The following is a 24,377-nucleotide window of genomic DNA, read 5'->3' on the forward strand; positions in this document are numbered from 1 at the left end:
TAGACTATATCAGTTGGCTGCATTAAACAATGATAAACCCCCAAACGGTACAAATCAGCTGAACTGAGGCAACCAAAGACAGAGTGTTTTAGGATGAAATTAACCAGAAGCACACGAAAGAGTGTGTGCACAGCTTCCTCGGCGCTGGTCTTGGTTCCACAGCCTCTCTTTGGAACAGTCTGTGAACACAGCTACCATGTAATTAGCTGAGCAATAAGTTAGGTGTTTAAAAATATTTTTTCAGGTGCTTTTTTGTATTCATGCTAGATCCTCAACACCAAAAATCAATCTCAATCAAAGCGGCAACTGAGTTTATCATAAATTAACATGAAATGGTTTTCTACTCAGTAGATGGTTAATTACTATCTAATTTGAATAATTTTGCATATTAATGAAAAATGAATGAAAATCATTTTTAGATTTTTAACTTCAGCTGAGAAACCCATGGAGATAATGGATCCTTTTTAAGAGGCATGTGATCTCTGTTACTAAAGGAGATACCGATTTTTTTTTTAATTTGCTGACTTGTTTTAAGTTGATTAATGGATTAGTGTTTTGTCATTAATAAACTATATCTAAATGAAAGACAACTTCATTATTTGACTCTGTAGCCTCTAGCTGCCTGCCAGGTAAGAAAAATGGAAAAGAGATGGAGAGTTTGCTGAGGAAAAGTATAACCTTGCACAGTCCTCCCGAAAGTCTGGATGCAGCCATTAATATGTTTCCAATTGTAAATGAATTTTTATAACTTGTAATTTTTTGCCACATGAAGTTCTATGTATATTGTTTACAAATGATATTTAGATTTAGAATATACATACTGAGCTGAAGTAGCGTTACCTCTTTAAACTATTACCATATTCTCCAATTTGAAAAAGTGACTGACAATTGCCTCAGGCCTCAGAAATTACAGCCAGCTACAAGTTGAAAGTCACTTTTATAAAGTACCCTTGAAACCTTTTTTAGCGTTACAAAAAAAGGAATATTTCTTATGTTTTTATACCTGTTTAAGGAAAAATAATTTAAAGAACAAACTACTTCCTTCTGTTTCCTTTTACCTTTACCTTTTATTTCCTACTCAAAACTTCCTTATTTGGTACATACTTTTAGGCTATCTCTCTTTCCCTCTTTGGGCAGGATCTGACATTATCCAATAATTCGATGCATTCCAATGACTCTAGCCTGTACTTATTGCAGACTAAGACAGAGCAGTCATGATGAATGAAACTGCATAAGTATTTCCGTACTTTTGAAACCAAAAATTTCATCCAAGATGGGTAGTACTACAAGGTATTATTATTTCTCTACAATCCACATTCAACTTTAAGGAACTGGCAACTCCACTCATGTCATTACCACATCAGCCCAACATTGCTTTTGAAAGGCCTCAGATATGTAAGAATGTTCTTGCAGGTAAGTTACTTGGCATTGTATTTTATCAAGAAGATTCAGATTGAATTGGACTCATGGAAATTCATTTGGGTACATAGGCCCTGGAGCGTGATTATAGAGTTCAAGAGATGTCTTTGGATTATTTAACTCAACAGAAGAGGAGAAAGTAGGAAAGAGTTTTTCTCTCTGGGTCTAGAGAACACATCTTTTACATTACAAAAAAGCCCAAGAACATGAGATCAGTCATACCTGAAAAAGAAACTACTCAGATGGATGACTGGACTCCCAGACTTTCTCCATTCTCTGTTCACCTACTTTCATGGTCAGGACCTTCTTGGCCAGGAAGTGAAGAGGATTTTACCAATTCACGGGTGATAGACTCTAAAAGTGGCATTGACAATACATCTGAAGAAAAGTCTGGAAAAGAGGCAAGCCATTTAAAAAAGAACTAAAAACCTTGATGTTTCCAATTGAGCCATATGCCAGGGTAACTCTCAGGATAAGAAATGAACTATATTTTATATGCACAAAGTAGGATTTTTTAACAAAAATATGAAATCAAGAGTGGCATTAGCATGAGCTGTCCACTCCCCCTCTCCTCCTTCTGGTCTCTTCCAGTCTCTTTTGCCAAAGAACTGAGAATGAATTTTTGAGAGCCAAGGATATGGAAAGGAAGACAAAATAAAGCTGGGAGAATTTTGGCGGAATTACATGCTTAACATACTGCACCATTTCTTTAATATATTTAAATAGTCCTGTGTCATCAGTTGGTGGCTTTCCTTTTCGACAATTTGTGATATATTTTGTTTTTCCTTAATTAAGCTTCACATGCTGGAATTAATTACTGCTGGGTAGTTGAAATCTGGTGGTCTAATTTTCAACTTCAGTTAATAGAGCTCAAAGTCTACATTCACTTCTGAAATTACCAAACTTACCAAATTATATTTGTTTACTTATATCATCTAGATCATGAATATATAGAGCAGTTGCCTGGTGTGATTATAAAATAACAAGATTACTTTTCATATGTGACTCATGAGTCCATTTCCCTACTTATAGGAAAACTTTATCATACGTAAGATCTCTATATTATAGGATTGCATGTAAAATATAAAGGGTGCGCTTGTACCTCCAAAACATTCAAAACCAACCCTTCTCCTAGCCGTTAAAGCAAAGCTATATCAAAATTCTGTTTGTTAAAAGGGCAATGTAAAAATAGTGTAAAAATAAGAAATTCAGTATGTCAATCTGAAATAGTTTCGAAAAATCTAGATATCATTATCTAAAATTAAATGTTCAAGGATTCCAAAAATTTCAGTAATGAATTGGTCCAAGGCAGGACACCAGCCAAAAGTTCACAGTATGCATCTAGAATGCCCAGTTTTAGGTAATAAAATGCACACATATATACACATATGTAATACATTGTTCCCACATGCATGGTGAGGCATACAGACAGGTGTTATTATCTTCGTTTTGCAGGTGAATATATTAAGGCTCAGTGATATTTGAGATCATCCTATGAATAACTGGTCTTTAGTTTGGATTATCTGAATCCATAGTCTGAGCTACTTCCATTTATACCACAAGTATTCATTATAAAGGCAGAAAAGGAAGAATTGGAGGCAAGAGAGTGGAAGTCGATCAAATAAATCAGGGAGTGGGACCTGTATTAACATCTCTTTGCCTTACTCTTTTCTCTACACATCGTTTCTCGTATTTCAACCAGTTCTTTCCCACATCATTGGTATTTTCTTTCTCGAATCTAGGTGGCTGGATTATCAATCAACATTAGGACATAAATGACCCCCAACTTAATTTTAGTGAATATGCGTATATCCCTAATTGGGAACTAAAACTTCGCCAACTAGTTGAATGCGCTTTGGAGATTGTACATTGAAAAACCATCATTGCCTACCTTGCTTCACCTTCTCCTCATTTACTCAGCCTCCTAAAACAATACTTTACATACATTAGTTCATTTGAGCTTTACAATAGCGTTATGAAGCAGGTACTACTAGGATCCTTATTTTACAATGAGGAAACAGCGGCTCAGAGAACTCAAGTGACTTCTCCTGGTGATGGAGCGAGGATTTGAACTTGCACGCGTTCAGCTTCAAAGCCAGAGAATCGCTCCCCACTTTAGCAAAAGGTTCTATCCTACCCAGGTCTAAGCTTTCTCAGATATGTGCTATGCCACCTTGAGCAAGAGACTTAATTAGCTGAGTGTCAGTTTCTTTTTATTTGTCGAATAAGAAGAGTGAGCACAAAGAGTTTTTAAACTTTTTGTCCATTAAACAATATCATAAATGCAAAAGTTTTAGGTACAGTGCTTTATTATTATCAGCATTGGACCGAGGAGGGTGGGTTGATACAGTGAATATTCAGAATTTATAGGCAGCATGGGGTTAAAATCAGGTTCTTACAGGACTATGTCTCTTTGAGGGGTGGTCTTAAGATTGAAACCTTGCAGTAGAGTTATTTCCCCATCTAATGGGGGGTCTTATTGGTGGTTTGAGTCATCAATGCAGCTTTAACTTCCAGGGATTAATAGAGCTTATGACAGATAACTGTACAGTGAAGCTTCAGAAACCGGCATTTACTTTAGTTCATCAGAATGTTTGGTCATCATTTTCCCATTTTCTATCTTGGAAAGGAAGTGAAGTTGGGTACAGTGAAAATCTTTTCAGCTGTATTCTTTTATTTTCATATTTTTTAATCATCCTACTAAGCGTATATGTATATATTTCTTATTTCTTTTCTTTATTTTTTAGTCCATTGACTGGGTTTCTTTAAATATATAATGATAGTATATGTTAATGAAACTTGTCACCATAAAGCAGTAACTCTTTAAGTGATACTGGGCCTCACCTTCAGAAACAAAATAATAAAATGATTACTTTAGAGTTCTTAGGTTATAAATGCTTTCATATCTACAAAGTGTTTTTAGATTTATATAGAATCATGTGTGGTGAGTTACTGTAAAGCTTGATGATAAACAGAATTCATGTTAATGTATTTTTACTTAGTTTTTAATATCATTTTCAACTGGAACATGTATTTGGCATTTTTGATTTTGAACTGATTGCTCCTGTTTGGAGACAGAACTTTTAAAGAATTATGATTTTACTTTTCTATTTCTAACTTTACCCTTTTAATCTGAATATGTATTATGCACAGTTCATTTTATAGTGCAGTTACTTGTCAGTGAAACATAAATACATCTGTAAGCTTGTACCTTTTTTGTGTGAAGATCTTGAAATCAAAATAATCAACAGTAAACACCACAACTACAGCTGCAGTTTTAAATATTTTATAATCCAATCAAATTGTTTGAGTAGTAATGCATTTAAATGTTGTTATGGAATCCCCTCCAGACTTTTTAAAATGGTTACTCTGTTCCTGGGTTTGCTATTTATGATATTCATAAGGGATGACATTTTTTAATAATAGAGCATCTGACTTAGAGAACAGTGTTTCTTTTTGTGTCTCAATATAATCTATAATTTTTTGGCTTAACTTTTGGAGGGACACAGCTACAAATTACACTTTTATTAATGAACATATATACATCTGTTTTTGCTGCTTAATTAAAATGACCTTAGCATCTTTTCAGATATTTAGATGAAGAAGCAGTTTTACCTAAGGAGATAGGTACCAGCTTGAAACCAAGTGTGAAAAATACATTTGTAAAAGACTCAAAGCAGAGGTCACCTATAATTAAGTATAATGTCATATTTATTTTAGGCCTGGTCTAGGTCTTAAGGTAGTTTAAATTATTTAAAAATTGTATGGGTTAGAAAAAAGAATTGGGATAGAGTTCAATTATTACCGCCAGTTATAGAGCTAACGTTAACTGAAGTCTTACTATGTGCTATGTCCTGAGCTAAAGAACTTTATACAATTTATGTTGCAATTTTATGAAATTACTCACATTTTTTCAGGTGAGGAATCGAAGCCAAATAGAGGTTAAGTAACCCAGATAGTAACTGTTGGGATCTGGGCTGTCTGACCTCAGAGCTTTGTGTTTAGCACATATGTATTTAACTATTACACATGTATTTAATTGTATACATGTATTTGACATAACTAATGGACAGATGATGCTCATTTTCAGAAGCAAATATTCCCTGTTAAAACACTAGTATTCAATAAAATGGATTTTTTTTAAGTTGGAATTTTTTCTCTTTAATGTATTAAATTGATATAACATATTTAATTAAACAATTTGTGTTTGACTTAAGAATGAGAAAAATAAATTGACATCTATTTTTGTTGGCATTTATAGAGGTAAGCTAATAATTGTTTTTTGTGGTTATATTTTAACATGACTCATTTAACTAATGCTTTATTACATGCTCACATAGAAATATTATTGGGCACTATTAGAGGGTACTTTCATCTCTGAATTGAAATGTGATGTAGAGACAATATTTTAAGAAAAATGCATAAGAAGGGAAAATTATGAGGATTTGCCTACCTGGGTGTTATAAAAGGCAAATGTACTTTATATTTTATACTTCATACATAAATGTACTTTATATTTTATCACATGCAAATGTACTTTATATTTTATGGTTTGGCATGGAAAAAAAATTCACTTTGGTATCCTAACATTCTATATGTCTCTCTGAAGTATCATGAAATTTAAAAAAGAGAAAGGCAAATACCATATGAAATCACTCATATGTGGAATCTAAAATATGACACAAATGAACTTATCTACAAAACAGAAACAGACTCATAGACTTAGAGAACAGATTTGTGGTTGCCAAGTGGGTGGGGGGAGGAATGCATTGGAAGTTTGGGATTAGTAGATGCAAACTATTATATATAGGATGGATAAACAACAAGGGCCTACTGTATAGCACAGGGAACTATATTAAATATCCTGTGATAAACCATAATGGAAAAGAATATTAAAAAAGGAATGTATGTATGTATAACCGAATCACTTTGCTGTACAGCAGAAACTAACACAACATTGTAAATCAGCTATACTTCAATAAAATAAAATAAAGTAGGTACAGTTTGTGAAAATAGCTTATCCTAATATTCTGATGTAGAATAAACATATACCAAACAGACAAAAACACTGGATGGCATAGTAAACTTTCAGTGCATTTAAAGTTTTAGAAATATTTGTGTGCAATATAATTGATCAGAGAGGACAGTAAAAAAAAGTCAGGGAGATCCCTAGTTAGCCCACCAACTTGCTCTCCGTGTTCAACTTTATTTCCTTGTAATTTAGTGGGCAGATAAATTTTCACTGAAAATGGAAAGAAGAGATATGGATATGTTGGCCTAGTTCTATCAAATGAAATCATTTGCTGATATAATCTTTGGCCAACGCAATATTTCGAACACTACTTTTTAGTATTATGTGGTAGGCAATGAGTTAATCACTTTTATAGACACATCATTTAAGCTTCACAGAATCTCTACAAAATATTTTTAACCAGTTGAATGTTTAAAACTCACTAGGCTCAATCGTTTACCTAAAGCCACATAACTGGAAATAAGTGGTAGGGCCAAAATTGAAACTCAGGTTTCCTTACACAAATCCAGTACGTTCTGGCCACTTTATGATGATCTTAGGATGTCTCCAAGGGTAAATGCATCCTCCCTCAGCCCCCTTCTAAGCAATTTGTGTGACTGAATTACTTCCCATGAATTTTTCAGTATTCCAGAAGCTACTTGGCTGCCATAAAATATTACTGTAACAAAAGCCACTACTCTTTAGTCAAACGACTAATATCCAAGGGAGCCATAAGGAATCCTTTATATATAAAGTCTTGATGTACAACATATATGACCTTCTCAGCTCCTCTCTGAGTTCTTCTGTGGTTCTAGATGGGGCTTTGCCCCTGAACTTGTGGGCTGCTCTTCTCTCCCATATCTGCGTTTCTTCCATTCCGGTTTGTTACTTCATTCTATCCTCAAACTTTAGTCTTTCCTACTGAAAAAAATTCTTCCTCATGGAAACTGTTGTTGCCATCCCTCTGATGGGCTCTAACCCAAACTCCAGGCAGTAATTGAGATTTTTTATGCAGATATGTTTCCCTGAGACACTTCAGGCTCCATGTTGGCCATGTCCTTTCATTCAAATATGATCCCAGAGGTCTGACTTCTTTAGGTAAGTTACATATTTTGTTCTCCACCAAAATTGACCTGCACCAAAATTGCAGTGTTTTTTATTTTTTAATGCAAAACTTTGACTGGCTCTTTTGCTAGCCTCATCCTTAATTCTTTTTTACACAACTGGCAAATTAGAACCTGACTGAAAGTTTGATTGAAACTATTTAATGTGTACTTAAGTCAATACTAAACATTAATAAAAACTGCATAGTCTCCTCTTCATTTTGTAATGTAAATCCAGGCCTCTTGGTAGGGCCTAGTAAAACTCTTTGCTTTAGTTTGCTCATATATCTAGCAAATATTTGCCTAGGGCCTATTATGTGCCAGACATTCTTTTGGAGAACATGTCTATGTCTTATAGATCACTGTACACCCAGTGAGTAGTACTATGTCTTATATGTAATACGTCAATGACAAGTCTTGTTGCTTGACTAGGTCCTAGGAAGTACAATAGTAACACCCCCAGACCCTCCCCTCAGGAATCAGATTTTGGTCTGATTGGTTTTCAAATTTTGGTCCAGTTTGCCTGGAATTAAACATTCACAGAATCCAAATCATATCCATATATGTATGTGATTATCAGTGCAAAATATCCATGCTTAAGAATGAGTATGAGTTATGCTAATACCTCCATCAAGATTTCTGAGTCTTGTATGTGTCACTTTCCCTATTCCCAGTATTTAACTCTTTCAATGTGATGGGGCAACTTTAAAAGACAAGAACAAAATGCAAGTCCACTTAGTAGTTAAAAAGGAGGTTCACTTTGTGGGACCAAAGAAACCCTGATAAGTGATGTGGGTTGGTCAGAGCTGGTTTCTGTGACCATCAGAAGGCACCAGCACCTTCTGTGATGTTGATATCACCCAACAATTCACATCCTTTGCAGCTAGTACAAAATTTTAGCTAATCTGAGGAGGCCAGGGTAATTGATGTTTCTCAAAGTGTGTTCCGCTAAACACCCATGCCAAGAGATACTATGAAAAAGAAAAGGAAGGGGACTGTATATTTAATATTTTGGGAGACACTCTCAGGGGACCATTGAGTTGTATAGATTTCCTTTACTGAAGAATTTCTCAAGGCTTTTAATATGCCAGTATTAATTGTGACTCTCCAAGAAAGGGTAAAAAGTTTAGTGTCTCCTATCTATATTTGACCATGGAACTCTGATTATTCTTTTTCTCAGGACATCTCTAAGGACAAGTGTTCAGGGAAACTTGGGAACTCTGCTTGGGGAACTCCGAAACACAGGGCCATGCAAAGTATATTGTATAGGATCAAGAGCCCCTCTAAGGATTTTAATCCTTAATATTAGCTATGTTGCTAATACTGCCATGACATAATATTAGCATAAAGTAGTTGTTTTGAATTAAAGACATGTCATTATTTTCATATTCTGCTGATAAGGAAATGGAGATGTAGAAAATTCAAGCAGATTTCCTAAGGTTTCTCTGTTGGGAAATGTTACAAAACAAGTACAAAACAAACAAACGAAACAAGTACAAAAAACTCCCAGGTCTGTCTGACCCAATCGACAGTAATTCCCCAAACTGTCCATTTTGCACTGGTTCTCACTGGGCATTCAGGGCAGAGAAATAGTGCTAGTTGCACCCTCCCTGTTCCTGGGCCATGGCAGGTAGACTTAAAACCAAATCTGAGTTTTAATTTCAACACTGAATTAGCCCTTGAGGTGTAAGAGGATGACACCCCCTGGGGAACTTCACAATGAGTTTAATTCATAGTCCTCCACCCTGTCCAAAGAGGAAGATTGGCTTTGGAATCTACAGAGAATTTAACCACCACAGTCACTGGCATTTACTATGTGTTGAGTTTGGTAACAAACACTTAAAATCATATATGCTTTATCTCATTTAATCTTTCTTCCCAATCCTACAAGTTTGGTAACATTATAAAGAAACAGATTCAGAGAAGTTAAATTATCAAAAATCAAATAATTAGTAAATTGAGGAGCCAGGGGTCAAATCCAGATCTGATTGACTGCAAAGCCCACAGGCTTTTCACTAACCACTTTGTCTCCAAAATCTACAGAGATAATCCCTGTATAAATTTCTCCCAGAGGCATAAATGGATTGGGGTATGAAAGTGCTATAAATTTCCTTAATCTCCAAATTTACCTATTTCTGAAGCTGAGCATTGTCGTGATCCAGAAGAGAAGAAAACAGGGGAGTCAGCCTCCCAGAAATTCTGATAAAATGCACCTTGACTCTGTCAGACTCCAGAGCTGACCTTCCTGTGTGCTGAAAATCAGCGTGGAGAAAGGGATTTATCTGGAGCTGTTACAGCCCTGACACTTAGGCAACCCTGGAGGGATATCTAGGTACATGTTTCGTAGAAAACAGACCAATGATGGAACCCCTGCGGCACTGTTTTCTTCTACCCTCATCCAAAGTCTTAAGTACTATGGGCTTATTTTACTCATCAGGCTAATTATAAATGATTTAACACTATAATCTGGAATAAAACTTTTTATTTTTTGTAAACTGACTCTGTGGATGAAATATTTTCCTTCCCATTTCTAGAATACCTGTTATGGTTTGCAGAATCAATGATTTTTACATTTCACAAAATTTCTAAGAAGATCTGAACATAGATGATGGCAAACAAAGGATAGAGGTTCAATGAAACGGTTCAGGGGGTCAATAATTTAACACTTTGAGAAAGTATGTAATATCAATTCTCACACAGATCTCTAAGATAGATTTCTTCATTAAAAATCTATTAAGAGTTAGAAGGAATTTGTTAAACAAATTATTAATATTTCAGGGCACTGCTAAATAGCAAATTAAAACAAAGCTAAAGTAGCACAGAAAAATCATATTTTGGGAATAAAAATGAATTTCCACTTGACAGTTTTACCAAAGGCTAATTATTTCTAAAATATTTCAATTTGGAATCTTAATTTTTTTTTTAAAAAAACCAGTACTATTTTGGGTCATGTGTTTCTCTTCTTAAGAAGGAAAAACACACATACACTCATATTGATTATTTCTATTGACTCTTTTTCTTTACAAATGCAAATCACCCCAAATTATAGTAAAAGAGTGCACGCTTTTCTTCCTCTTGACCACCATGTATGACCCCTGATGACCTTCAGTTTACAAATCTTTGTATTTTGGTTTATAATACTAGGTGTGTATTCTGTAAGTAATAAAATGTTTCCTAAAGTGTTGAACAGATTACAGTCTTAAGGTTCATGAGATGTTTGCTTTATACCATATCAAATAAGTTTAAGCAACAAACTCCATAGAGTTTGGTTTTATCAAAAACTACTTTGAAAGACTATGCTTTAAATCCAGTCAAATATTTGGTCAATTAATTAAAAACCTGTTAAGTGCAGTCTGACGGCACTTGATTGAATGAGTAACAATATGGTAGTGTTCAGGCAGCTAAAGGGTTTATTAAGAGCCAGTAATTTGAATTCGGACATTTTTGAAGCATTACTTATATACGCAGAAACAATGGAGCTCATTTGTTTTCAATGCTTTCATCCATCTATCCACATATGCATGCATGCATATACGCATCCATCAAATATTTCTTGGTATTTTGTATTAAAACACTGCAAGTTTCTTAGAGAGAAATTAAGACAAAATTGTGACTATTCTCAAAACAGTTTAGTGGAGGATAGGCAAAGTCACAGCTGCCGATCTCTGAATTTTGTCCTTCATGTAATTATAATACACCATAGAAAATAATATGTGGCCAAAGTTGTGTCAATTTTAAGAGGCTCTTGAAGGATGAGAAGAATAGGGATATGTAGAGATACAGGCAGTGGGGACCATATTCTAAGATGGAGGACATAGGATATTATCCCCACGAGGACAACCCTAGAAGTAGGATTCTGCATGCAGGTTGTGAATTGAAGAGTGAGCAGCTAGGTTTGGAGGGAGTTTAGGATATCTGAAGTGGTCACCTTTGCTTCATTTAGAAATGTGAGCTATTTGAGCAGAGGGGTATTTTGATGAAAAGTTTTTGATAACAATTAGTCTGGTACAATTAGTGTGAGTTGGAGCTGAGAGATAGGAGACTATTATGACCATCATTGGAGATGTTTCAACACAGGCTTGTGACAACTTGTAGGAATGTTAAAGGAGAATGAAGAAAAAAATGGGGAGTGGACTAGATTTTAAAGTACTTTCCATCCATGAGTTAGAGAAGTAGGATAGAAAACTAGGCTCTGGGTCTCACTCTCTAATTTGCATACTGGTTCCAGCACTCCTGACTATGACCTTAGGCAAATTATTTAGTTCTGCAAGTCCTCCAAGATTTACTCATCTGTAAAATAGGAATACTTTTAGAATCTATTTCACCATGTTAATGTAAGGTTTAAACAGGGTAACATATATGAAGCCCTTAGCACAGGGCTTCAAACAGAGAAGAGCTCAATAAATGTTTGCCTGTACTGTTATTTAATTTTTAGACATTAAGGTTCTGAACTATACTAAGAGAAAGGGGAGGAAATGGGTTAGGCAGAGAAAGGAGTGCTGAGGTAGAATTCATGGGATTTGGAAATTCATTTGATCATTAAATGTAGATCAAACCAGGGCAAAGGACCAGGAGAAGTGAACAAAAACTGAACATTTTAAGAATGCATAACTATGATGATTGGATTGCTTCTATTCAAAATTAGAGAGATTTAAAAAAAGATTTCTCTGAATTTTCTTTTCTGAATTGACAAAGTTTTTAAAACTTAAATTTATGAATTAAAATATATATTTTGCGAACAGAATTGTTTTTAAATTGTTTGCTTCAAATTTGAGAAAACAATCAGGCATTTGACTTTTTTCCATCTGAGCTGAAAATCTTAAAAGTTATCCTTTCAACATGCCTATGGACACTGAATGAGCATTTGGTACTTAGTGCAACAGCATAGACTAGTGGTAGGAAGGAAGATTGTAACTAGGAGGCCTGGACATTACTTTTTATCATATCCAGGGCCCTTTTCAGTTTTAGGCTACAATGAGAACAAAATGGAAACAGACTATCTGACAAATAAAAAAATAGTTTAAGAGGTAGTTATTTTAATAGCTTAAGGTTTGTTTATTAATGACCAGGATATTTGAAAAATGCTTCCTTTTTTGACTGCTACAATAAGTAGCTTAATAGCAATGGTTACATATTCAAATATTTTAAAAAGTAATTAATTTCCTCGAAAACTTCGGCTATTTTAAACAATCTATGTATGAAAACCTTTATCAGTTTTTAATTTGTACCCTGGGGGATAATGGTGTCATTTCCTTGTGTTGAATGCCCTTATCCAGATAGGTGATATAAATCAGTCAGCGAACATGTGTCTGCACTACGGACACTGCTGAGGGAAACAAAACGAACGTGATCCAGATCCTGAATTTATAAATGTATAACCAAACATGTGTACAACTTATACAATATGGACAAAAGAAATAAGTGCTCTTTTACCAGTCTAAAAAGCCATGGAAGCACAGAGGATGAAGGGGTTAATTAAACTCCTTTCTAGGAGGAGAAATCTTTGCAGGATTCTGTACTCAAGATATTGCCCAGAACAGAGTGGACATTCAAAAATATTTATTTACTAAATGAATGATTGATAAATTAATTCACCAAAAATTGTGATTTAAAACAACCATTGTTTTATTATCTCTCATGGTTTCAGTGGGTTGGAATTTGGAAGGGGTGCAGCTGGGTGGTCGAGGCTCAGGGTCTTTCTTGGGGCTGAGGTTAGATGGGGGCTAGAGGCAGTACTAGAGTTAGAAAAATGGGAGGCCAAGCAGCTGGGGGCCGCTTAGACACCTCTCTCTCTTCTTGTATTCTCATGGCTGCCATGTGGTTTCTCCTCTTGGGTGGGTTAGCCTTCCTCATGGCATGGTGGCCTCTGTGCAGTTGGGCTTTGTATACAGTTCCAAGTTCCTAGCCACAAAAGTCAATAGCTTTGTAAATGCCATACTCTGTTAGGCAAAAGAGTCACCAAATCAGCTCATTTTAAAGGGAGGGCACATAGACCTCATCTTTTACTGGGAGTAGTGTCAAAGTCACATTTAAGAAGAACATAGGGGAGGGAGGTAAGATCGTAACTACTGTGGAAAATTAAGTCACCACAGTGAATATAATGTTAGTTTTTAAGACATATAATGTAAAGTTCTTACATAACATTCCTTTTTGCTATTTTTTAAGGAATATATCATGAAATCTGAAAAAAAAATTCAGAAATGGATTTGGAATCATAGGTCAGTATAGATTATTTATGAACTCCTCAATTTCTACTCAGTTTTTTATGGTATTTCTCATAAATTAGTATCTTTTAATGTGTTGAGTCTCCATTTAGGCTTTGTCTATGAGATTGTGTGCTAAACATCTGCAAATAAAATAACATATCTAATTAAGTCACTACCATGACCAAAAACTAATCTATCAAATCAACTCTTTGGTATCATATAACAACAACAACGTGAAACAAAGAAAAACAAACATACACGTAAGCAATCCCCCAAGGCGAGCCAAGACAAAAACTTACCACATCAATAATTTACTTTTCACTGGTCAACAAGTTGCTTTGATAGGGTATAGGAGACAGAGACTTATGACAAAGAATATATCTTGGATTTGATTTTACCAAAATGTTGCATGAAGGTTACAACTAAATGGGTTTTGTTTTATTTCACATGCAAAAAATCTCTTTCCAAGAGCTTTGTGAGATATGTGAATTATTTCAGGCCCGTATGATACCACTTGGTGCACCAGAGCAGTTTAATCCACCTCTTTCACTTGTGTGAACCAATACCAAGAGAGAGTAGAAACATTGAAAGCCTGTAGTATAAACTGCAAAGCCCCTAATGACTGAGAGTATGGTGGTAATTGTCTTCTGACCATGTGACCATGTAAGCCATTCAGTGAAAAATGTGAAATAACAGATGTTCCCGTAATGTCCTCTGACTACTGGAACTTACAGCTCACTAAGGGAAATATCAAGCTCTTTATATATGTATATTATTATTTTTGTAAACGAGAAAGGTAAGAGAGCACACTTTCAAAGTTGACTTTATGATACTTTTTGGATTATAAAAAAATTGACTACTAAAAAACCTACTTTTAATGTTTTCTTTTTAAGAATTAAGTACCACACTTAAAACTTAAAGGTTTTTGTATGTTATGATTTGATTAGCATTTTAGAATAAGGATGCAGTCTGAAAAGAAAATATTTTGCTCTAAGTTTACCTTTATTATTGTACTTATGGGGAAAGAAGCTTATTAAAGGAAATATTCTGAAAATAGCCTGTGAATATAGGCACAGCTGATAAATAAAACAAAATTTTATTTAAGCCATTATTAAAATATTTAAACATGCATTGGTGTTTAAGGTATAATGTTGCTAGTAGAGTCTTAAGGTTGTTTGCTGCTGAGAAACTGGGTGCTGATTTTATTTTCAAGAGATTTTTTTTGTTTGTTTTTATAAATAACTCATAGCATCACAAGAAATAATAGCTCAGCATCTATCTCTTCGGCTGCAAATACCTTTTCAGTTCATTCATCTCCTTCGTGTGTTCTGAGCTGCTAGATTCAGACCTGGGGAAAAATATTTTTCTCTTTTTCTGCAGTATTTCTTGCTTTGTTTTAGTTACCTCAATAACTCTTTCCCTTTGTTCTACTTTGGAAGGCACAGCCATTAAAGAAGTTCACAACTTATATTTTCTGTCTGAGGCTCAGAAAAGTTTCTCAGCATTTTCTCAAAGGCACATGGGTAACCTTATCACTTATGAAATTCAGGCATAAACTCCTTAATGTTTTGGCTAAAAATAAGTACCTGATTCCTTTCCCATTGCTCAACAACATTCTGGGTAACAATGCTGGGTACAGAGAATCATGTAAAATAGAATTATAATTAAAATATTTGTTCTGGCTCATTCTATTGATACTCTCTTTTTTTCCCCTTTTAAGAGATATTAAATGCTTTCTTTTTCAAAATTAAAAATCAGTAATTTTAATATTAAAACTGCTAATTAAAAAAAAAGACAGAAATAACCCCAAGGTACCATCTATAGGGAAACCCATCCTGCCCACCTGCCCACCCCCAGCCCAGTTTTAAAATGACTGTCCAGGGCTTCCCTGGTGGCGCAGTGGTTGAGAGTCCGCCTGCCGATGCAGGGGACACGGGTTCGTGCCCCGGCCCGGGAAGATCCCACATGCTGTGGAGCGGCTGGGCCCGTGAGCCATGGCTGCTGAGCCTGCGCGTCCGGAGCCTGTGCTCCGCAACGGGAGAGGCCGCAATAGTGAGAGGCCCACGTAACGCAAAAAAAAAAAAAAAAAAAAAAAAAACTGTCCAGCCCAGCACGGACATTAGAAAAATCCTTTCTGCAAAGGGAGTGGGAACGGACAGTGTGTGGAGTGGGAGGTAGCTTGGGATGCCTTGGCACCTGGGGTCCAGGGTGGCCACCTACCTGTAGGAAGGGTCAGTCTGAATCTGCCCCAGAGGCTCTGGGCCAAGTCCAGGCCCACAACCTGGGGTCAGGGTTGGCAGGTCCCACTGGAGCCAGCAGGTTAGCAGGTGTGGGTCCATGTAAAAGACCAAGAAGGGGTTGGGGTCCTGGGTTTCAGCTGCCAGCAGGGCAGGTAGGAGGTGGTCGGGTAGTTCTAGCCTTCCTCAGTTGATCAGGATGGCCCAGGCTCAAGCCCTGTCTTCTGCCAGCGTCCTCCGATTCTTCTCAGATTCCTCTACAGGGCCCAGGAAATCCTTCACGTCCTCCACCGTGACGTCCCCTGTCGTTCCAGCGTAGTGTCGTCACTGGTGGTCGAGTTGGTGGACATGGGTGAGAACACGCTTCCATCGCCGCTCCGTGGAGCCAAGACGATGCCTACGGTCCCGTTAGCCTGTCTCAGCTTTGGCAACTCTGGGAGCCTGCAGCTGGCACCGGTGGCATCGCGGGGGCTAGCTAATGTCCAGAGAGCCGAGGGGCTCTGTGACGTTCTGGACGCTTACAGAGAAGCGTTCAAGCTCCCATGGAGAAATCAGGTAAAAACTGGCTGTGGCGCCTGAAGACATAGGAGGTGACGCGGCTGTGTCCCCCTTCCGGCTACAGGAGTAGTACACCTGGGGTCGCAGGCCAGGCACCGAGAAGACATGGGCATTGCCCAGGCTGGGGAGGCAGACCAGGCACGTCTTGGCATAGTCCTCTCAGGCCACGCTGGCAAGTGTAGCCAGTGCCACCTTGTGCACGCGACAGCCTTCGTGGGCCATCGGCCTGAACTTTGTCTCGGCGCTTTCCTTGGGCAGCGTGAAGTCCTTGAACGGCCCCGCCCACCCGGTGAGCACGGCGCCCGCCCTACAAGTCCTGCGCCCGCCCTACAAGTCCTGCGCCTGCGCCAGAACCCACGAGGCCTCCTCATAGGTCAGGCTTGGGGCGTTTGCGTGCGTCCTACGCTGGGAGTGGTGACACGAGCCCGCGGGGCGTCAGCCGCTCCTCAGAGCCCTTCCGGCGACTCCCGCAGCTTCCTGACGCCTGCATGGCTGGAGCGTAGCAAACACGGAGCCCGAGTTGGTGTGTGGCTGCATCTCAAGGAACATGCCAGCAAAGTATCATAGACGTGCACAGCGCCCGGGAGGGAGTCCTCGGCTGACCGGGGCTGATGCAGAGCTGCAGTGGCATCATCCCCAGGTGTTGGGGGCAGGCCTGCTCCGCCAGCAGCGTGTCGGCTTTCTGAAACTTGCTGTTGGCATTAGCATGCTACTTCTTGCCTGAGACTCAGCTCTTCCGCATGCGCCCGAAAGACCACAGCAATTTTGTAAGCAACTTCACCTGGGATAGCGGCCTCTCCATGGCCTGGGAGTCGTTGGGGTGAAGGGTTCACTTGGCCAGACCAGGGCTCTTGCACGGGTAGTCAAAGAGGCCAAAGCCATGACTTGTGCCAAAAGCCACAGGCTGCACTCGGCGTGCTGCGAGACGGCAGGGATGGCATCGGGTGACAGCACTGAACCAGCACATGGGCTGGAAGCCGGAGGCCAGGGCAGTGGCCCAGGCGCAGGATCAGCTGCCCACGGTCCTTCCACGTGAAGCCCTCGCGGTCCTGGAGGGGGTCTACGCTGGCCATGCTGACTGCCTGCTTCTAAGGCACGTTGATTAGCTCCAGCACCAGCACCTGGCCTGCAGTGCCGGCCATCACCAGCTGGGCTGTGTACTTGCAGAACTCCAACTTCTTTCTGCGCGCTGAGCAGAGGATCGTCGCTGCAGTGTTAGAAGCAGCCAGTCTTAAGGAAGGGCGGCCAGTCGTCTACTGTGGCTTAGGCCAGGTTGTTGGCATGCGTGCTGTCCGTCTGGAAGAGGCCAGCAGTGCTCAACTTGCCGGATGGTTGGGGCGACACAGCGGAGGCATCCCAGAACCGCATGATGCTGTTCTCATGGCCAGTCAGCAGCCCTTGCTGCGATGGCTACGGACTAGGTTCTGATTCCAGTGATGGGCCAGCTCGTGGTGCAGGAGGCTGGCTGGGAGCTCTGCAGCTCACTAGCGCTCACGATGCGGGCCCACAGCTTGTCTGGGACATTGGCGACATGGGCTGAACAGGTAAGAGTGGACAGAAACTGTCTTAATATTGAACATTTACAGGAGAATAATTTTTCTAGTCCTTAACCATACCATTTCACATCCAAACATAATGGGCCACTCAATGAGGAGTTGGGCGTATTCTTTTTTTTTTTTTTTTTTTTGCGGTACGCTGGCTTCCACTTCTGTGGCCCCTCCCGTTGCGGAGCACAGGCTCCGGACGCGCAGGCTCAGCGGCCATGGCTCACGGGCCCAGCCGCTCCGCGGCATGTGGGATCCTCCCGGACCGGGGCACGAACCCGCGTCCCCTGCATCGGCAGGCGGACTCTCAACCACTGCGCCACCAGGGCGTATTCTTTATTTGAAACAGGCTAGGTATGAAGAAAGATGGAGGAATCACAGTATTAAAGATGGATTCTACTCGAACTGTCTGTACTGCAACGTCTCTTAGTTCATACCAACAATATTGTTATATCTACCACTTGCAATTTCTAAGTCATTTTCTCATTAAATTAGCGGTTGAGCAGGTGTAGCTAAAAGTGTCTTTAGTCACTTCTGCCTTAATTTGAGAGACTTGCAAACCATTGAAATTTAATTTTGGAATCTCATTCAGTAAGCTGGAAAAACAACAATGGCAAACTGGTGTTTTGGTGTTGCTTTTACATTTGGTGATACAGTTAGGGCTTTTATTACCAAAGGAAAGTGATAACTGTGAAAAAAATCATGACAGTTCTAACAATTAGTAGATTAAAGGTTTTATATACATTATCGAACTCCCTTCAGTGATTCTGGAAATAAGAGAGGTGTAAATGCTGCTATTTGTGTTTTCTACAGAAGTCAGTAGTATTAAATTATTAAAAATATATAATATATATTTTACATGCAAATATATATACAGTGTGTGTGTATACATACACACACACACAGAAAGAATAGCTTATAGCTTAGTTTTCCCAGTTTTTCAACTTTCTCTTCCTCATCAATGGTTTCCTTCAAGGATGTCTTTTATATAAAGCATCCTAGAATGTTCTGTTTCCCACCTCATTTATCATTTAGTTGCCATGTTTTATTCTTTGTTTCAACTGGCTAATGTTAAGAGATCGATGGTCCAGTACATAAACAAACTGACCAGAAGGGCTAGAGAAGACACCATGAGGCTCAGAACAAAACCCTTCTGACATTTCCCTTATGAACACGGCCTGCTGAAAAGCTGTTATTGAATCAAGAATATATCACCAGGGCTTCCCTGGTGGCGCAGTGGTTGAGAGTCCACCTGCTGATGCAGGGGACACGGGTTCGTGCCCTGGTCCGGGAAGATCCCACATGCCGTGGAGCGGCTGGGCCCGTGAGCCATGGCCGCTGAGCCTGTGCGTCCGGAGCCTGTGCCCGACAATGGGAGAGGCCACAACAGTGAGAGGCACGCGTACCGCAAAAAAAAAAAAAAAAAAAAAAAAAAAAAAGAATATATCACCAAATGGAGGTTTGAAATTGACCACTCCACCACACACTCACCACAGTTGCAAAACTACTGCCTTGAGTTGACATCTGTCTTCTTCTTGGGTTCCTAGACTTTGTCACTAATCTCACCATTGAGCAAATACAAGTACATCTGCTTTCCAAGAAAGGTTCCTTTGCATTACAAATATTACACTATAATTTCTAAGTTAGTGCAGTAACCCATAAACATTAGCGTTGCTCCCAAACTATGCTGAATGTACAGAGTAAACCATGAGTCACAAAATATTTTATCCAAAGCCAAGCGCATCCTTCATGTGAACAGTTTTTAAAACTGATGCAGACACGCTCATGAGTGACACTGTTGCTAATATTTAGAACTTTTTCTGACCTTTGAAACCATTCTTCAGCATTAGGTTTCAGGTCCTACAGTGAACGGAACACAAATCTTAAAGATGAACAAATGTAAATTAAGATAAGTGTATTTTCAGTAAATATACTGGAAGAGTATGCCAAAGGAAATTTTCACATTACTTCATTTTCTGAGCTTGAATTTTTGCTTTCTTATATAGACAAGTGCATACACACACACAAACACAGTCACACATATACCTGTTGGTACACACATGCCTTGTGTTCATTAAAAATGGGCTGACGTTCTGGATTTGATGGTTTTCAGTGGCATAGCCTAACCAAAACTTTATCAATCAGGAATTTTAAAAGTCTGTCTTTTAGGATCTCCACTCATTCCCATCAGGTTTCTCTCCGAGTAGGTTCCCTTCTGCTGGTCAGAATCAACATTAAGAAGCATATTTGCTATCAGGTAGATCTCAACATCTGTTTTAGTTTTATTTTTTTTTAGCAGCAGAACAGCCCAGATTTTCTTTGTAATTTATTTTTGATATCACTATCATTCCATTTTCTCCATGCTTCCCTTTTGAAGTACATTTAAATCTTCCTTAAAATATAGTGAGCACTCCTCTAGAGAACGCCTAACTTTATTTTAGTTCCTTTGATTTGTAATGCATAGCTTTAGCAGTCCGTCTCAACATATTATTTGTTTTCATCGCACTTGGTTACTTCCTTCCAAGTAATCCATTCGGTAACGTGTCTTATAAATCTCCCATAAACAGAGGTAGCTTTTAAAGAAAACAGGAAAACAACTGTGGGAGTAAATGTGTTGTCCTAATTGACAGGTGTTTTGACCACTAAACCACTTCTAAATTCTCAAATTGATGTGTTTGTGTGTGTGTGTTTTATCAGTCCTCCATGCTGTGTTGCCTGCTGATTTAGTTCAGTCTACTATCTAGGAAATAACTCCTTTCTTTCCAAGATCCAGGTCATTACTGTGAATAATTAAAAAGCAGGGCTCTGCCCTATTGGTAAATTCTTTCCACCTTGAAATAATTCCGTTGCCTGGCACAGCTGTGGTCATCATGCCCGACCCTTCACCCAGTTTTCAGGCTCCTTTGCCAGCTCCCTGCCTATGGTGGGTCTGCACTTTAGGTACTCACTTTCCTTGCTGATTTCCTGAGGATATAAGTATAATATTAAATGCACATGAAGTTCCTTACCATGTTCCTCCTTTGTGCCAATTATGTATCTTGATTTGGTCTTTTGTGTCTATTTTTTCCTAACTTACACAGAACTTCTTCTCCAGCAAAATCGAATATGTGCAGCATCAGTTAGTGTCCTGCCCCAGATGTTCTCTCTCGCCTCTCTCAAGGTGCAAGCTTAGTGCTAGACTTTCCTTTTTTCATGCTGCTTAGAAATTCTATGACATTCATTGTCTGTGCTATTTTTGGTAGATGCCCAATAAATCTTTCTGAATTGAAATATGTATTTCTTTCATTAAAATATAAGCTCCTTGGGGACAGGGACTGTGCCTTAGTGCCACTTGCAATGTACATTTGGTATTAGATATTTTAATTTTGTTTTAGAAATTTAGTTATTTATTTTTTTGCTGTGTTGGGTCTTCGTTGCTGTGCGCGGGCTTTCTCTAGTTGCGGTGAGCGGGGGCCCCTTTTCGTTTCAGTGCGCGGGCTTCTCATTGCTGTGGCTTCTCTTGTTGAAGAGCACGGGCTCTAGGCGCATGGGCCCAGTAGTTGTGGCACGTGGGCTCAGTAGTTGTGGCGCACGAGCTTAACTGCTCTGTGGCATGTGTGACCTTCCCGGACCAGGGATTGAACCTGTGTCCCCTGCGTTGGCAGGTAGATTTCCTAACCAGTGTGCCACCAGGGGAGTCCGGTATTGGATATTTTAAAAACCTATTTTTTTGATTGACAGATTGGTTTGATAAGCTATTTTCCTTGAGTTTCTCTTTTTTAGAAAGGTCAGACTTTTGATTTGTCTACTCTTACAAGTCGTCTATTTCACATGGTAGTTCCTTAAAGGGATTTAGCTGTTTCCTTGTCACTATGTCACTATCCTTCTTCTGGCTCTTCTAGATTTTGCTGTGTGTATCTTATGGGGAAAGAACGCATTTGTCCAGTCTGCTTCTTTATAGGAATAACTGGAAGGGCAATAATTCGGCATTTGTTAGTTTTTAAAAAATGGAAGGAAGGGGAGGCTTTTAATTGTATGGGAAATTTAATTAGATTTAGACTAATTAAATTCATTTTTTATATTAACATGTGCACAAATATTATTGCATCTCGTTAGATTTCATTCTTCTAGCCTTACTGAACAATATTCAGTAGTAGTTTCAGATTACAATAAGTTCATTATGAAGATAAGGTGGAATTAGTGTAGGAAGCTCAGCTGGTTGAAGGGGTCTGTACTTTAATTACTGCAGAGGGTGTGCATATTAATTACAACACAAGTGATATTTACTGTACCTCAGGAACATATGACAGGGTAAAGATACTGACAGCACCAGCTAATAAACTCAGTATGATAATGAGGAGAAAAGACCATAAAAATAGAAGGAAATAAAATTATTCATAAAGTATATTGATCCCAAAGTAAAGACATTAAGCTCTGATGAAGGGCAACAAAAGGGAAGCTCCTCACTTTATCAAACAAATAACCAAAGTAGAGAAATGTTAGCAGGGAGACAGATTGTCATTATCCTGGTCACATGATCACACTCCAGAGAGTACACAGGAGCCATAAAATGGGAGATTTTTAATAAATCAGCAGAAAGCCATACTGTCACCTGCAGGAACCGAGGTCGCAGTGGCTAAGGACAGCTCCTGGGAGTGGAGAAGTCGGATATGCTGCAGGGCAAACAGGGAAGGAACCACACGCACACAAAATCTGGTTCAAGAGCCACTGTGGCCTCTGGAAAAGAGAGGGGGCACCTACAAATACTCTGAAAATAGTTCTCAGTAGCAACCCAGAGGCCATCACTCACTTTTCCCTGTGGTTTGAAATCACCAGCTGTGATTTTGAGATGGTGAAGGGAAACCAGTGGGGCTTGGTTGGATAATTGTTCCCAGGAAATGCTCATTTCTGCCATGATCCTGTCTAAATCTATACAGCTCAAAGGAAAGTTCAAATTTTGGCCTAGAGTGGTTAAATCTGAAGTTTTATTTGTTTTGTTTTTACATGGGCCTTCCAAAAGAATGGTTATTTTTAAAACAATTATTTAGTCAACTACTAGCATTTATAAACAAGTTTATTTTAGAAAAAAAAATTGGCCAACATGCTGATTCTTCATTTACATTAAATAATTAATATAGTCATGCTTTTGCTAAGTATGTATTTGTTATTTTGGAGTTTATTAGCCAGAATCTGCCAGATACTGCTCATAGTTGATATATCATGGAAAGAAAGGATATTAATTACCTATTTATTTTAACACGTGAAATGATGATGTGGACCAAACTCTTTGAATAGCTTTAAGTTAATTTTATGAGGAAAACATTTTTTTGTGGGCGTATGTATGATTTTACTGTATATTGGAAATATGTGATATATGTTTGTATATGTGAACTTGAGTGTGTATATAGTAGAATATGCAGTTCTGGTTCAAACACCTCCAAAGAATAAATTATTATTCACTAGAACCTAGAGAAAATGGAGAGAAGGGCATACCTAGGGCAGTACATAACCTGGGCCTGCATCTTGGTAACAAAATTAGAGTCGTCTGGAGACAGAAGACAAAAGAAGAGAGTCCTCATTTTGGTTGAAATCCATAAAATCATGAACTGAAAGGATTAGACATCAAATTACAGAATTAAATTATGGAAAAAAATCTCACTTTGCAACTTAGGCAAGACAAATACAAGGAATAACTGATTCCCTCACATCTGAAGTATTTTAAGTTATGCATCCCGGAGCAGAAGTGACGATAGCCCTGGACACTATCATGGAGTAGGGGTGCCATCCCTTGTTTCCAATTTCTCCCTCTGCCCTTTTCAGGGCCTTACTTTTATCCATCCCTAATATATTCCTGTGGTTTCACGCTAGCTTTTCTCTCCTTTGGTGGTGGTTGAAAAGTTGTTTCACTCACATTAAGATGAAATATATCCAGCGATATTTTTATTTTAATAGCACAATGCTTCATGTAAGCTCACATGTTATAACTTGACTGTTAATGAAGTAGTTATATACAAGTAGAAGAATCCACCTGAAATTACTCAGATGTATCAAATATGCATATGACCCACATGAAAGGTCAAACATAGAACATGGGGAAAAGTGGTAATTCAAGTTTTATAATTGTTGTGAAATGGGTTACTTTCTTTTTTAAAAAATTTTTATTGGAGTATAGTTGATTTACAATGTTGCGTTAGTTTCAGGCAAAGTGAATGTTATACATATATCCACTGTTTTTTTTTAAAGATTCTTTTTCCATATAGGCCATTACAGAGTATTGAGTAGAGTTCCCTGTGGAAATGGGTTACTTTAATCAATATATG

General features: G+C 38.4%; 1 pseudogene; it reads right to left on the reverse strand.

The window, feature by feature from the left end:
* Positions 1-16,042: 16,042 nt before the first annotated feature.
* On the reverse strand, positions 16,043-20,950 carry LOC115864169 (lethal(2) giant larvae protein homolog 1 pseudogene; annotated as a pseudogene).
* Between the last annotated feature and the right edge of the window lie 3,427 nt (positions 20,951-24,377).

The sequence above is a fragment of the Globicephala melas genome, chromosome 12 (assembly GCF_963455315.2).
Source record: "Globicephala melas chromosome 12, mGloMel1.2, whole genome shotgun sequence".
Classification (NCBI taxonomy): domain Eukaryota; kingdom Metazoa; phylum Chordata; class Mammalia; order Artiodactyla; family Delphinidae; genus Globicephala; species Globicephala melas.